The sequence below is a fragment of the Empidonax traillii genome, unplaced genomic scaffold (genome assembly GCF_003031625.1).
Source record: "Empidonax traillii isolate 1590-97213 ecotype Southwest subspecies unplaced genomic scaffold, ASM303162v1 scaffold709:size448171, whole genome shotgun sequence".
In the NCBI taxonomy this organism is placed as follows: Eukaryota; Metazoa; Chordata; class Aves; order Passeriformes; family Tyrannidae; genus Empidonax; species Empidonax traillii.
The window spans coordinates 218,093-235,462 of record NW_020955902.1 but is presented as its reverse complement, the minus strand read 5'-3'; positions in this window follow the sequence as shown (position 1 = coordinate 235,462).

Genomic DNA, 17,370 nt, shown 5'->3' with positions numbered 1-17,370 from the left:
TCCACCCTAACTAGTTTTAAGAAATGAGAAGAATTTCTGAAGTTCATGAAGAGACTTAATGGAGTGGAAACCACATAGAGGTAGATACAAGGTAACATTTACAATTACACATTCTTTCAACTTTTTTTCCCCTTTACGCTACTAATCTGAAGTAGGATTATGAACTACTTAGCAGTTAGATTCCTGCAAGGAATAAAAAGACTGCCAGGGACCAGATTTGTCCCATTTGCTTTAGTCACTGTGAGGCATAGTAATTAATGAAATAGCTGGCTTAGGTTTTAAACAAACTTAAACTTCAAAACTTTGTTTAGCTCAGGTATGTTTACACTGCCCTCAGGAGAAAAAAAAAATTTTATGTTTGCATAAAGGAATACGGTAAATGCACTCATAACTTAAATTTAAATATAGATAAAACAGATTTGCATATAAGCGCCCTAGAAAACTTGTCAGCTTTGTCAGGATCCAAACTTACATAGGTCTAGACCTAACCTATTCAGCCTTGTAGATAGATAGCACTGTGGATATTAATCCACCCCAAGTACTGTGAGCCAAGCAATCTGTGATTTTTAAATATTCTTATAACAGTTAATCTAATACAACATGGCAAGGGCCTGATCACTGATATACAGTCACCTATACCACGAATTTGCTAACACAGTCCCTAACATGTAATTGTTAAGATCAACAACTTTCTCCCAGTAAAAGCCGGAGCCAAGGATTGTTCCCTACAGCAGTTTGAACACAGCTGCTCTATGTAGAAAGTAGAGATTAGCTGTAAAGAAAACTACTATGTTGTTCCAATTAGCCTGAGGTCCAAAGAGTCCCTGGACTACCTTATTTATTAACATAGACAGAGACTTTAAGATGGTATTTGCAGTTGTGTTTTTCTACATACTGGTTTCAGTGACAGATCTTTCTCCCCTTTTCTCATCTGAAATAAGTATAAATATTTACAACTTTTATTAAAACTATCATGAGACAAATCCTATACTTCTCAATGGGTCTTACCTGCTATTTGATTTCTACATTATATATGGCTATTCTGGTCTTCTGAGAATTATGTCCTTATTAAGAAATTAGAAACTCAACTTCCCTGTCCTTGTTCAGTGCAAATAGAACAGATTTCTTCTAGAATAAGAATTATGCTAAAACTCGTGATCAGATAGTAAAAAATTTAAACAAACTAAAATAAGCAACCACTCCTCAAAAATTCCTCAAATTTTCATGACTAAAATTTCATTGTACTGAATATCATCACACAGCCATGCCAATCTTTTGAAATTCAGTGTATAATATGTGCTGAATTAATTGTCAAAGTTTACTTGATATGGACTTCATTAATAGAAATAAATTAGACAAGAAAAAAGTTTAAATCTGAAAAACATAATTAAATAATATTTAAATTCTTCTTTCATGGCTATCAGCAAAGCAAAACCAATTCAACCTCTAAGCAAGACACAAAACATTGTATAACCTGCTTTTCTTTATCTTTCTTCTTCTTCCTATTCCGCTTCCTCAACCTTGATCTCTTTTCTTTTCTTTTCTCTTTTCTTTGTTCCTCCCTTCTGCCTATATTTCTCCCAGGATTTTCTCCAATAACTTTTTTTTTTTTGGTTTTGCCTCTACAAAAGACAAATCTGTGCTCTCTGACCAGATGAAAATAGCCTTGGGAATCAACCTTGTGTATGTAAATAGAGAGGTGAATGTTATTGCAAGGATGCATATATTTTCGCTTAAAACCACCGTAAAAAGAGGATATTGTTCTACAGTGTCTGTCTCCTGACCTGCAGATACTGAGGTAGATTGTTGGTGAGCTGTGTGGTAATGAGGTTCAGAATGTGAATTACTGACTTGTTAATTTCTCCTTTAATGATGAGAAAATGTTCTCATGTGAGGAGTTTGCAGGTTAACACAAGACAAACCTAGTCATGTATTTTTTCAACAAACATTGTTTCCAGCAAAGTTCTCACTCTCAAAATATGCTATTGAATTTTAAATTCACATCAAGCTGTAGTTTCTTATTTTAAAATTGCGGGAGGAGTTTCTATGAAAAATATCGAAATATCTCTCTGGAGAAATGTAGATCATTTCCATAAAGGAACTTTAATTAATTTACTGAGACTTCATATCCACTCTTTTACTCTGGGAAACCCTGACATAGCTTAAAAGATAAATATTAAAAATTCTCTTTATTTTGGGGGAATTACGGACTTTTCAAAGTGTGCTACATTTCTAGAACCCCAAAAGATAAACCATACAAATCATAAACAGTTCTCATTTTCAGTCTGATTCCAATCCTCTTCTTTCTTCAAATACCACAAGGATACACTGCTTTGTAATTTCACCATAAAGACAGTTAAAATGAAATATCTGTTATGAAGAAGGAAAAGACAAATAATATATGGAGAAATAATGCCTGAATTTCATACAGTATCCCCCTACTGATGGTAAATTAGCCCAATCTATCATTTAGACTACACACTTAACAAGTGTGTAGACCTGCAACAAAAATATGGTAAGACAAGAATTTGGTTTTACCTCATGAGGATAAGTTGGTTAGGTATTTGGAATAAAAAAATCTTGAATTTCTTTCCTTTGCATAGAAAATCTTAAACTGGAAAGGATCAGCCCCGAAGGTAATTGTTTTCTTGCAGACAAAAAAAAAAAAAAAAAAAAAAAAAAAAAAAAAAAAAAAAAAAAGAAAGTAAGTTTATTCAAATTTAATTGTTTATATTACAGTTAAAGACATCTATGGATTACATCAGTGCACATGATGCCCAAGTGCATACAGTCATGATTTCTGCATAAAAGGTACAAATGTTTTCTACCCTTACCAATTTGTTCAAAAATAGTTTCCCTAAGCTATCAAATCAATTCACTGGGGAAAAAAAATAAATTACTACCTTCTAATCTCGGCTTTTCAGATTAAAGCTGTTGGTTCTTCAGTTAAAGATATTAGATCTCAGGTGAAAATAAATTACTTTCTTTGATACCTGAATTCCCAGGTACCTGAATTTTTTCTTCCTTAAAAAGAGATATATTCCTATGAAAGCAGCCTCTACCTACGTATCGTTTTAAATCCCACATCTTTTTAGCAGTTTCAGCTGATTGACCAAACAGTTTTCAAAGATAACTGGCAGAAGTAACACCAGTGATTATCTCATCAAGCTTAACAAGTGATTGGAATAGACTAAGGATGTGTTTGCTAGAGCTTTCCTTAAAGATTTACAGAAAAGCTGATACACACAGGGGGAATATGCAGTTCTTTCAAAAAATTCAATGGTATGGAAAGATGAATATATGTATGGCAATATTTGTGTTCATAACTTAATAAGCATAACAACAGACACCTTTAGGAGGTGTGAAAAAACAGAGAATGATTTTTCTCTGTCTTACATTTTTTTATTGTATCTGGCTGAGATGGAGTTGGTTTCCCCATAGCAACCCTCACAGTGCTGTGCTTTGCACTATTAGCTAGAAAGGTGCTGATAACACACCAGTGTTTTGGGTACTGCTGAGCAATGCTGGCAAAGCATCAGCATTGTCTCTCAAAATTTCTCCCCTCTTCCAATCAAGGGCAAGATCCTGGGAAGGGACACAACCAGGCCAGCTGACCCAAACTAACCAAAGGGATATTCTATACCATATGACATCAGCTCAGGTGTAAAAGCTAAAGAAAGGAGAAGAAAGGAATTACCTGCTATGAAGAGCATATAAGTAAATACAAAAACTTGTTTAGTAGAAAAGTTTGTACCAGTAGCACAAGAATACATTACTATTTTTGGAAAAAGAATGCAGAAGGAAAGATATATAGTGATTATTTCATCTTGTCCTTTGTTTAAGCTCATATGAACTTCATCTTATCTGACATAGGAAATATAATATAAAGAATGCCATAAGAAGTAAACATTCCTAAAAAAAGGAGCAGCCAATTTTTACATGGTTCAAGCTTGTGAATTCAAATCACCGCTAGACAAGTTTAAAAACTGGACAATATTTCACGACCATATGTGTTTCTTTAATAGGAGGGCTTTTTTTTAGCAACCAGTCACTTTTCAGGGAGCTGGTAACTCTGCATCATTTAGAACTCTCTGTTACAAAAATGTGACTGAGTACTGAACTGTGAAGGCTCCATGTGTTACCATGGTTTGGCACCCATGGAACTTAATGCTGGTTTTAGAACAACAGCAGTATTTTTACAGTGCTATTCACACAGGATGTGTCATGGTGCTTTAAAATGGGAAATAAAGTAACAAAACCAAGAGTCTAAACACACGCTCTGCCAAAGACTATCCACTAATATTGGATTTCAATCTATCCGTATCAGGAGGCAGAGCCTCAGATTTTTTTTTTTTTTTTGATGATGATGAAAGACTTTGATTTTTGAAGTGTGGAGGTACATAATGGGGAAGAAAAATTGCTTCCTCTCAATTGCTTTTAAAAATGAGAGATTGAACGTTCCACAGACTCTGTGCTCTGTGGGAGAAAAGAAGGACAATGGAGAATTATAAATTCATGAATACTGAAACAATATAAAGCCCTTAGACAATGCAGGGAAAAGATATATAAACTGTAAATACTCCAGGCAACCATTGTGGAAACTACAGTTCTGGAGCAATGTGTAGAACTTTTTCAGTCTTAGTAAAAATCTTTCTGATAGCAATTAGTATTCAGGGAAAATAACACATTGATCTTTTTATAAGTCTAGAAAAAGAGAGAAAAACAAAACTCCCCAGTATCACAGAGCCTGATGTTTTAAACCTGAGAATGGAGAGGAGAGAATAGGAGAGAGCAGCAGCGGGGAGGGAAACCTATTTTTTGATGGAACTTCAAGGGGGAATTTTGTTCCAGTATTCCTTCCATCCTTTCTTTAAAAATGCTGGAAAGATTTTTGCTAGAATCAATTGGAATGAAAATTAAGAAGAAATATTTACTGTGGTTTAAGATTTGTGCCATACTTAAAGAAGAAAAATATAATCATGCAAACCCATCAAAAATGAATCGTCAAAATTGCATAAATAAGACACATAATATATATTTATTGTATAAGTGATTGCATAATTCAATCAAATTGAAAATTTTCAGTGCTGCTGAATTCTCAGGACCAGATTTTCTACTGTCAGCAATTATAGTAACTTTATTGAAAACAAGGTGATTTTGCACATCAGATTAACCAAGAACCCATTTCTAAGAGCTTTTTTTCCTTTAGGATAGCATACATATACTTTCCTGTTTTGTGGTGATCATTTTGTTTAAAAGCTGGAGTTGAGTGAGACTTGTTTGGGTAATTCCCAGCTAGAGTGTGATTCCCTGGGGAATCACAGCCAAGAGTCATAATTTAGAGCAATACCTAAATCGTTCAAATTCATGCAAGTGCTGGAACACTTAGAGTTTTAAATAGCAAAAAATGTAATCAGCCTCTTGGTAACACAATACACACATACAAAAACATGAACACCATTTTCCAAATTACTTCAGTTTTGTAAAACATAATCACTAGTACCTTATTTTCATTCCCAGAAAATAAAGGCTACAGCCCTTAGTTTGAATGAAGGGCATTTGATTCATGTATCATGATGTAGATAACCTTCATTGACCTTGGATCTGTTAAAGGCATGTCTAATAAGTAAACACTTGATTAGCGAGCTGAAATTTAATAAACAAAAAACAAAATAATCTTTTGAAAGATAGCAAAAATAGCATAACATTGTAAATCATGATTCCCTTTCTTCTTGTTATTGAGTCTTCTACACTGTTCATTGTGTTAAGTCAATGCATCATTTAGAGGGACATCTGCTAATTCCTAGTGGGTTCAACTCCCAGTGATCTATTCTCATCGTACAATCCCTGTTTCTCATTCGTTCTGCTGTAATTCTGTCATGCATCATTGTCCCAGAAAAACTCTCAAAAGCTAGGTCAGGAACAGTCCTAAATTATTTTAATTTCTAATGAAGCAGAGAATAAACAACACTCTGGAGACTGAGAAACACTGTAACAATAGACTGAGGCCAGCGAGTTCCTAAATTTCTATGGACCTAGGCAACAATATGAAGCGACAGAGCACTTGCATTATACAGACTTGGCCTGTACAGAATTCTTTCCTCTTTCTTTCATAACACATTTCATAAGGGCTCTAGTAGCTTTTTGTGGGAAGTGAGTAACATTAGGAGAATGAATTGGTATCCATGAAACCATTTTTAGAGGTCATGGATTTGTGAGGCTGAACATACTGTGTACTTGAATGAAGCATAAAACTGAAATTTCTTTATGGATTTGTATATCTGGAGTACTGCACAGAAGCATCACCATAGTTCAACCTGTTTTAAAATCTGAGCAACAAAATAAAGGGTAGGCTTTTCTGGATGATGTTGATTTTTGCTGATTTTTTTTCACTGATGCTGCTCATGGATAAGCAGTGATCAGAACTCCAGATTTAAGCCATAAGCTGCCCAGAGTGGTTACATTTTATTTAAGACTTTTCAAAAGCTTTTTGGTTCATTATAACCTCGAATTAGCAACCAGAGTCTCACACTCCTCTCTAAGAGAAATTGTTTTAATTTAGTGAGAACAATAAGATATTTTGGCAAAAGGTTTTTCAGGAGTAAAATACAACCAAGAAAAAGCATTTCACTAAAACACCCAGCACAAAGACCCATTCCACAGAAAAAACGCACTACAAACAATCACTATACCAGCTTTAGGAAAACACAGTTCATTGGTTTTAAGTTACTCATAAGAGAAGGAAAAGAGTAAAACAAGAAAACAGATTAAAAGAGTAAAGAAAGAGAGAAAAAGAGAGAGGAAAGAAAAAGTAGTTACCAATAAGATCTGATGGTTCACGTGGTTCAGGTTGCAGGAGAGAAGAAACTTACCTGGAGCCTCCTGTATTTATGCTATTTAGTTTTCCCTCCCAGGCAGGATATCCAGTCAGTGCCTTCCATGCCAGAGTGAGTTGTGCTGTAGTAGTCACAGGCTGCAGGGGTGTGGATGGGCTACCAGGCAGGTCTGCCTTGACCCTCAGCGTGGCTGCAGGGCCTGCAGCTCTGCCCTGTACTTTGGCAAGAGCAGGTGGATAAACGCTGAAGGAAGCTGCAGCCTGTGAAGGGCCCATGCTGGGGCAGGCTCCAGTCAGGAACAGCTGCACATGAAGTGGAACCCATGCAAGAGCAGATTTTCTGGCAGGATGACAGACCCAGTGGGGGACTCACCCTAGAGAAGCCCATTTCTGAAAGACTGGACCCTGTAGAAAGGAGCCATGCTGGAGCAGTTCGTGAAGAGCAGCAGTCCATGAGAGGGATCCACATTGGAAAAGTTCGTGAATGACTTTCTTTCGTGGGAGGAACACCACACAGGACCAAGGGAAGAGTGAAAAGCAGGAGCAGGAAGAAGAAATATAAGAGATAACACATAGTGAACTGACCCCACGCCTCATTTCCTGTCACCTTGTGCCATTCAGGGGAGATCAGGAGATCTCTACCTTCCCTATCTCTATCAGGAAAAGAGAGTGGTAGGGGGAGGGTGTTTTAAGATCTGTTTTTATTTTTTCATTATTTTACTCTGGTTTTATAGATAGTAAATTAGAATAATTTCCTCAAGATGTCTGTTTTGCCAGTGGTGGTAACTAGTAAGTTCCTAGTGACTTGCCCTGTCCTTATCTAACACACATGGGTTTTGTCTTATTTTTCACCCAAGTTTTCAATGTAGAGAGAGTGACAGAGTGGCTTTCATGGGCACCTGGTGGCTTCCCAAGGTCAAACCAACACACCCTGACACTGTTCAAGCACTACTCAGCAACAGCTGAAACATTAGTCTGTTATCAACACTGTCTTAGGTACAAATCAAAGACACATCTGGGCTGCAGTGAAGAAAGCTGACTCCACTCCACCGAAATCCAGTACAATAGTTCAGTAGAACAGCAATTGCTTACCTTATGAAAATGTTATTATTTGTAAGGAAAACATATCAATAGTGAAAGAAAATTGGCATTTCAAACACAGAAACATTAAAATTTCTATATTCTTTCCCAAGGGAATAGGACACCTTTTCCTCTACTATGTTTTTACTTCTTAGTAGAGGAGACCAAAGTCAACATTTTTAATATTTTAAGTATAAATATTCACAATATTTACATATTAAATTAATCAGACTTATTTCTTATCTTCTGCTTTTTCTCTGGCCAAAAAAAGAACATAAATATCAAGTATTAGTATATGATATTATAGAGGGGATGAAACAATAGATCAGACCATTTTTTAACTCAGTGGATGCTATAATGTTCCCAAAGATACACTGTTCATAAGGCTCCATCAGTGACTCCTGAATTTCTTCCCACTGACATTATAACCTTTGTGAATGAATGGTTGGCTCTTTTGCTAATGATACAGGAAATGAACAGATGCAGTACTCTGTTGATGAGAGTTGCTACTCTGGATGGTTCCTTTTTTTATGGTTTGATCCAAAATCCATTAGTGTCAATGGAACTCCTTTCAGACTCAAACATCAGCATGCTCCAAAGGGTTTGCAAAAATGGGCTGAATTGCTAAGTTGGATGTATCTTTCAGGTTTTTATGAAGAATTTTATGAGTTCCTAGTAAAAAATTCTAAAAAGTTTTATTAAAAACCCTTAGCCGACTTTGATAACTATTATCTAGAAAAACAAATCTAAGATTTCTGAATTTCTGCTTCAAAATAATATCAGAGGTTTCTTTAAGGATGTTTAGGAAAAAGCAATTTTTTAAACTTTTACATAAACAAAACAAGGACAGGCAAGTCACTAGGAACTTACTAGTTATCACTACTGGCGAAACAGACATCTTGGGGAAATTATTCTAATTTACTATCTATAAAATCAGATAGCAATACTTTAAAAATTAATAACATTGGAGAAATTTCCTTGTCAAAAAAACTCATGAAAATTTGCAATGAAGGTGTCAACCAAAACAAACAAAGCATCATGATATATTTCTTTCCTAAACTTTAATTTATCAATTTTACTTGCCTCAATTTCTGCTGTAGATTTATTCCCATGAATAATAAAACCAGGGCCAGATGAACGAAAGCAAATAATTTTGCAAGATTTCTGCCACCACACACACACTTTTAGCTATTTATGCATGAATTTGTTTGCTTGTTTATTTGAAATTTTGAGGCTTTGAGATCCAAATACTCCAACTACTCCATACAATTTGCCATTCAAACAGCAAGGAGAATATTTAGTATCTGTGTTTGTATGACAACATAGAAATAGAAATACATAAAAGTGTCTAGCTAAATTGCTATTTGTAGTAGCCAATACTGACTTTTTTTTGAATGCCCTTGATTAGCTTTCATTGGACACACAAGCCATGTGTTATATGATTTGATGTTCACTGGCTGACTGCAGCCTTTTTATAATTAGGTTTTCAGTGTACATAATTTTTTAAATGAACTTGTCATGAATATGCTTAATACTCAATTAAAACTGAATGTTTCTATGAAAGTTCCCACTGATAAACTTCTTTATTAGAACAAGCATCAGAGGAATGGGAATTGGAGGATCTTAATCAAGAGAATGAAATTTTGGTTTTATGGTTTTCCATTGAATATTCACACTCTGTATTTTTAAGATATTTATCACTACCAGAAATTCTTATTTGTTTGAGCTAGACAAGCAAGAGAACAGAAAATGTTAGTGAACATCCATGAAAGAACAGGAAATATGTACAATTCACCAGAGTCTACTGGGGACCAGAAAGCTTTTCAGACTGTACTATAATAGCAAAACCTGCCAAAACAATATAGAAATTAATCTGAAGCCATTTTTGGCTTTAAGAGACTAAATGTGCGTATTTAAGTTGTTTCAGTGCTCAAAAGGAACACAATTTAAGGCAAAATAAATTGTTTCTTAAAGATCACTTAAAATCTTTTCTTTACACTTTCTGGCTCAGTAAAAATGGCTGAATACTAAATGTGTTAATGATCTTCCTTAAGTTGCTATAAATGCATAAATCAAAGTATAAATGTAGTTCTTGCTTTATGATGAAATATTTTTTAGCTAAAGCCAATTATATTTGTGGTGGCTTATCACCGCAATTATATGAAGCAGCAGGCCAGTCAGTAATGACTTTTTTGTTAGGGGAGTGCTAAGAACACTTCCAGCAGAGCTCCATTACCTGGATTACAATCACAGTTTTAAATTAGGTACCAATGCAAGTAATTCAGTTTTGTTTTTGTACTTAATTGGTCATTAACTTGTTCATGCCAATAATTTTATTTCTATGCCACTCACTCATTAAATACTCCCTGAAACAACTATCCAGAAGCATTCCCTTCTGCAAAGGAAACAGGAATTTTTTAATAAAACATTTCTATGTCTGCATGCTACCTTTATCTCTTTGTGAACAAATTTGAATGATAAAACACTTGTTTTTCCACCATAGTACCTGTGAGGTCATTAACATTAGTCAATAAGACCTTGGTAATTGCTATCCTGGATCCAGCAATATTTATGTGTAGTCCAGCATCTTGTTGCTGTCAGTGACTAGAACGACATGCTCATAAAGAAGCTGAAATGAACAATTATGCAATAATTTTACTGAGATCAGAAATTTCCTCCTATTCCCTATGACTACCTTTTGTTTTATGTCCTGAAATAAGATAGTTTGTAACTTTTTCTTTCAAGAAATAATTCCAATTCCATGCAAATGTAAATGCTCTCATTATCCGTATAAATGTTTAATCCTTTTTAAAATTCTGCTAATCTTTAAGGCCTCAGTGATATTTTTGGGGCAATGAGCTCTCTGGGTTAATTATGCATGTGCAACAAAGTATATCCTTTTATCAGTTTTAAATTTAAATCCTGCCTATTTACTGCTACACACAGGAACTTTATAAATCTATATTGTGCAATTTTCTGCTCTAGGCATTTTCCTCAAGTGAGTGTATGCATGAATATAATGCCTGGAGGATGCCTTAAAAGACTTTTCCCATCTCTGACTTCTCCCTTCAGTGTGTTTCTCCATGAAACTAATTTTAGGATCAGTGGATTGGTTTAGAGCTGTGTCTAAGGCAGAAAGTTAAGGGCAGACTCCTTCAAACATTTCTGACATAGGTCAAAACAAATAGCAAATAGTTTTTTCTGTAGTAAAAACTAAACAGATTTTTGAAGCCATACTCAGACTAGCTTGCTTAGACCAGGCAATAATCAAGGAAAACATCATGTGAATGCACACATAACCCGCAATTAGTGTGGTTTTCTTTCCCTTCGTAGTGACTGGACTACAAATCATTTTTTAATCTAATCTAGCCTTTGAGCTAGGAATACTAGGTCATTTAGTTCAGGCAATAAGTACTCCCAGCTTTTAAATCCAGAGGTCCAGCTGCTCCTCCCCAAGAGACATCTATCACATTTGTTAAATGTTAAATGCAAGTACAGTTATATTCAGATATATGCTGTGTCCAAACACCAAGGGGATTTGTGCAAACAGGTTTTATATAAGAGACACTGTTTTGAAGAATTATTAAACAACTGATTAAAATTAATGTTTTGAGCTCCTCCTGCTGACTTTTTAACATCAGCCAAATAACATTTGGATGATTAAGTAATTCTCTATTCCTGCAGTATTCTCATTGATTTAAGAGTTTCTTGCATGGAGACTTTGTAAGGTTACTTTCACTCATGCTAGTTCAAAGGAGAAGATGTGGGAGAAGCAAAAGACGAAGGGAGATTATTAATAAGAATAGAGCATCCAACTCGAAATAACAGAAAGATGAGTGTGAGATATTCAGGTATGGGAATCTGAGAAGAACGATAACACAACAGGTATCAGGCCTATTCCATTAATGGGTTGTGCAAAAATGGTTAGCCCAGTTTCTTGGAAGATAGCACCAGTGATACAAGCCTGTCTTACTTGGGATCAAGTCCTGAGGAGCAAATGGACTCCTGGGCAACTGTGCTGTGTTGATCTTGACTGGATGCTAAGTACCCATGAGGCTGCTCATGACTTCCCTCTTCAGTAGCATGTTGGGGAGACAAGATGGAAAAAGCCTTATGAGTCAAGATAAAGGCAGTTTAATAAAACAAAGACAGCAGCTGCACATGGAAGCGAAGGAAAACAGAAATTTCATTCTCTATTTCCCAGTGCTTCTCTACACATTCTGGCTGCTTTGAAAGAGAGTAATAATTAATTCTTTGTCCCTTCCTCCTCCTTTCTCTTAGTTTTTATGATTTTATTTATTTATTATTTTATTATTGCCCAGGTGGCCAAAAAGGCCAGTGGAATCATGGCTTGTGTCAGAAATAGTGTGGCCAGCAGGACTAGATCAGAGATTTTCCCCTGCACTTTGCACTGGTGAGGCCACACCTCAAACACCATGTTCAGTTTTCGGCCCTTCATTACAAGAAAGACATTGAGCTGCTGGAATCTGCTTAGAGCAGGGCAGCAAAGCTGGTGAAGCTCCTGGAGCACAGGTTCTATGAGGAACAGCTGAGGGAGCTGGGGTTTTAGCCCGGAGAAAATCAGGCTCAGGTATGACCTTATTGCTCTCTACAACTACCTGTAGCCAGGTGTGGATTGTTTTTTTCTCCCAAGCAACAAGTAAAAGGGCAAGAAGAAATGGCCTCAAGTTGTTCAAGGGGAAGACTGGACATAAGGAAAAAATTCTTCACTGAAAGGAGGGTCAGGCATTGGAATGGGCTGCCCAGGGAGTGCTGGAGGCACTGTTCCTGAAGGTATTTAAATGACACATATATGTGGCACCTGGGGACATGATTTAGTGGTGGACTTGGCAGTTCTGGGTTAACAGTTGGAACCAGTGATCTTAATGGCCTTTTCCAACCTAAACAGTTCTCTGATCCTGTGATTTCATAGAATGGTCACTGGGAAGAAAGACAACCCCACCACTGCTAAGATCCTCATGAATGAGACAGAGAAGGTGGTGAGCAATAAATCTTCATCTCTGTGTTCATAGAAGCTCAGAAAACTAAAAGGAAGAATTTGGAATATTAATGTGTACTCTATAAAGGAACAGTGGAATGGTAACAAAAACCTAGTAGAGCAGCAGTCAGGACTGCATGTATGAAATGCATTAGCTCATGAGAGACACAAATAAAAGAAAAATAGTGAGAAATATCACCCTATTAACAATATAATCAAAAAAAATCATACAAAGGAAGCAAAGATATCAGTAAAACAAAAGGAGTCAAAGATGATGTTGGAGAAACGCCATGAAAATTGTTCTACTGGGAACTGAGGGAGAAAAGTTAGTTGTCTATAAATACTTCTTATGATGCCCTTATGAATAAAGTAAAAAAAAAGGTTAAAAAAAAAAAGAGAGAGAGAGAATCTACTAAAAGTCAGTGATAAGACCCAGGTGATAAACTGTGCATGTTTTAAGAAAAATGTCATTCCAAACTTATCTATATTTTATCTATAAAGAAAAACTACTTAAGTATTGAAGGAATTAATACTATGTCATATGGGGAAAAGATAGAAAACTTGAGTTTTGTTCACCAAAATTTTATGGGGAAACAGCAGTTGTCTTCAAGTATATGGAGATAAAAATAAGGAAATAAAAATTAACCTACAAGACAATGATAGAATAAGAATTAAATGGCTTGGACTATGGATTGATATAGTTAGCATGAAAACAAGAATATGTCATTCAGTCATCAGTGGTATCCTAGAATAAGTAATTATTGTTATTGCTATTTTATTTCTATTATTATGCAAAGAAACCATATTGATTCAATTTCTGTTTAAATATTTGGTAGTTTGATTGTATGAGGTGATTTCTCCATAAGAAAAGGTGGAGGGTTAATGAGTTGGGAGGTCTTAAAAAGTCTTGTTTCTTCAGAATACAATTTGGGGAGAAAATGGAAGCACAAAATGTCCAAGCTGACTGTGAACAAAATCAGGAGCTTAAAAACATATTTTCAATCATCTGAAATTATATTCAAAGTAATAGAAGAAAGGTCAAGAAGAAAAAAGTGACTGTGCTTTTAAGCAGGAAACATGCAACATAGTTTTACAAAGTAATTTAGATGATAATTGTGTGCAGACAATTGACTCCAGTCAATGATTCCATTCCAGTACACCAACTGCACTTGGCTTACTTAATGTCTAGAGGTACTTCAGGGAAGACTCAATCACAATAAAGGAAAGAAATTGTACGAGTGAGGGGGGAAAAAAGAAAGCTTTTTAAATCATTTATCCAAATATTGCAAGATAGTTCAAAATTTATGTGTTGAAGTAGAGGTGAAATTTCATCTGAAAAACTCCAGGTATCTGAATTAAAAAAATATCCAAGATTCATTTTTATGGGTTTTAATTCTTACTTGAGTTAGTCTTTTGCTATTTTAAACTTGTGGTGCAAAACATAACTAGAAAAATAATGAATTAAAGGACAGATGTTTCAGTTAGAGATAAAAAGGTAAATAAAAAACCTCAAAAAACATTGTCCCTGCCCTTGAGATTAGCTGGAAATAGGACTTTATATGTGATGGACCACATATATTGGTTTTGTTGAATGGGTGTTGTTGCTATTCCAAATTAATGGTGGTGCTTTTCTCCTGCCAAACAAGTAGACTAAAACTAAGAAGACAGTAGATTTCTAATAGGTGAGTCAGTTCTCTCAAAGGCACATTTCTGGGGTACCAGGAACACACTGGCTATTTTAGGAGTGAGATCATTGTGCAATAGTTTCCTTGCCCAGCTGCATACAGCATGTGAGGCTACATGGGCAGTAAAAAGAGTGTGTCCACCCTTAAAGTGGGGAGATGACAGACGGTGGACATGCTGCAAAACATCTGTGAAAAAGAAGGTAGGTAGATAAATATCTTCTTTTCCAGTATTTGCTGGGGAAAGAGAGAGAGAGGGGGCATGGACTAAGAGGGGGCTGAGAAGTTAAAAATCAGTATGATGAACTATGACTATCTTTCCACTACTATCAACAGCTCTCTGCAGCTCATTAAGCTGTCATTCTGTTTTAGGTGTTGGTCCATTTTAGGTGATGCAATGCCCAATGTTTTCCTATCTCAAAATAATTAATTAATAATTTCCTATCTTAAAATAATTATTTTTTAAATTTAAAAAGAGCATCAAAAGTGACCCAAACATAGCATAATCTACTTGTTGAATGCTTTGAATTAAAATCAACTGATTGCAGCAATGACTGCCCTTAAATTTGCAATATTTTTGATTTACCAAGAAAGGGTTGAAGAACAATGCCAAATAATTGATGTCCACGATTTTTTATATTTTTTTAAAATTGAAAAACTGAATAATAGATGTTGTTCTGGTGTCCATTTTTTATAACTAACAGTTTATAAGAAAAAGCAGATTTTTCAAGCAACCTGCAGTGCAAAGCTGAATTCTGTGGATATACTTGCATATTTTGGGAAAGATGCAGGCCATCCATTGGTTTTGGAAACTTTCCTGATCTTTTTGAACTCCTGTAAATACTAAAGAGTATTAGTGCCTAATAATCAAAGAATAGTGTTTAACTCTGTCAGAGAAAGACGTGAAGAGTAGATTTAAGGGAAAAGGTTCAGTGTGACTCCTGGGCAGGGTATTGATACTGGTTTCTGGAATTCGTCTACTGGCAGAGATGTCTCCAGGAGTGTGACAGAACTTAGACATTAAGTGCCTAAAGATATTGCTCTATATGTGAGTTGGTTGGAAGGAGGACAAAATTCTTTACCCCAGTTTCCTAATACACTGAACCTCTTTGCACATGCAGAAACCAAAGAAATTGGTTATGTTGTTTGAGCACCTACTTTTTTTTTTTCCTTATTTCATTGCATTTTTTCCCTAAAAAAAAAAAAAATCTTGAAATGTATGATTTTGCTTTTGTCAGTAGGTAGTATTATACTGGGAATACAGCATCATAGTTTCAGCTGGTGTGAATCTGCTGAAGACAGTAGAGCTTTTATTATTGTTTATCATTGTCAGTGCAGAACAGCTGAGGCTATGTAAGACGTAGTCTAATTGCCATTTTGGGGTGTGTTAGGAGAGAACTGGGACCGTGCAGCCAATCCATCTGTCGCAAAGCACTTGAGTAAAGGTTAAACTCATGGTTCTACAACCTCTAGCTTGTACTAGCAGAAATCTGTACCAGAATAAATGTTAAGTTATACTTTTATATGTGTGTAAGCTAATAATACAGAATCAAAGTACACCTCAAATTGGTTGCACTGTTTATGTGTAGGGCATCAAAAAGAAGCAAGCATCTTCATACGAACAATGAAAATATTTAAATCAGTGAAAAAAAATCAAAGATTTAGCTCTTGAAACTAAACTATACACCTAATAACACTTTGGGATCACTTTGCCCCACCCTAGTTCAAAGAATATAAAAAAAGATGTATGTTGTAACATCTAGACTGTTAATGAAAACAGTGACTGATTTGATGCCATTGTCTTCTTTTTTTTTTTTTTTCATATTTCACCACTATATTTTATCCTTATTTACTGTCTTTCTCCCAGCTTTGATCCCAACCAGATTAAGTTTCTAGATAAAATATTCCATTCTTTACAGAAGAAAATTGCTTTAGAATATTTATCTTTAGGTTTACTTACTATGTATATTATATCTTCCATATGTTCTGTACCCATAATTATAGTTTTGAAAAGTCAACCTTTTTAATAATAAATACAGTATGTCAAGGAAATGACATATGATTCAACTTAATGAATAATTATGAATGATACTAAGGATCCCTTAATGTTAATGTCATTCTGCTAATTTAATATGGCAATTAATTTTGCACATGAAACACATGCAGGTGCATTGACTAATTTTTTAAAAATCTTAATTTCATAACTCTCTTGATAGTTTTGCAAATTTGGAATTATTATTGAGTAACTTTCATGGTAATTTTTATTTTAATATATTATCACCATAACAACCACTTAACACTTGGAGAACAGCTTCACATTAATACTATTTATGGTTATATCCATTAATTATATTTTGGATGATTTCTGTGGGTAAACTTACTCCAGTGATGGTCTTAAATTAATGAAATCGTAACTCAGCTCATTTCCTACATAAATTATGTGACATGATTTGCTATGTTTGTAAGAATGTTGACTTTGAGAACTTGGCAAACATCTTGAGGACTCATCATCAGTGTTGTTTTTAAATTGAATGGGAACAGACAGATGAACTGTTTTATTTGGGAATGTATCTCCTGTTGCAGTTTCATGAACAGTGTTATGCTCTTGTTCCAACCGAGGTCAAAAAGGCAGTTCTCTGTAGTTCAGATTCACAGCTGCTGTTTACGATAGTATCACTCTTCAGGCCACCTAAGGAAAAGGAAGCATATAACTCCAACTTTAACTGAGCTTAGAAAAAGTAATTGTTGGATAAACTAGTCAGATAACATCTTCT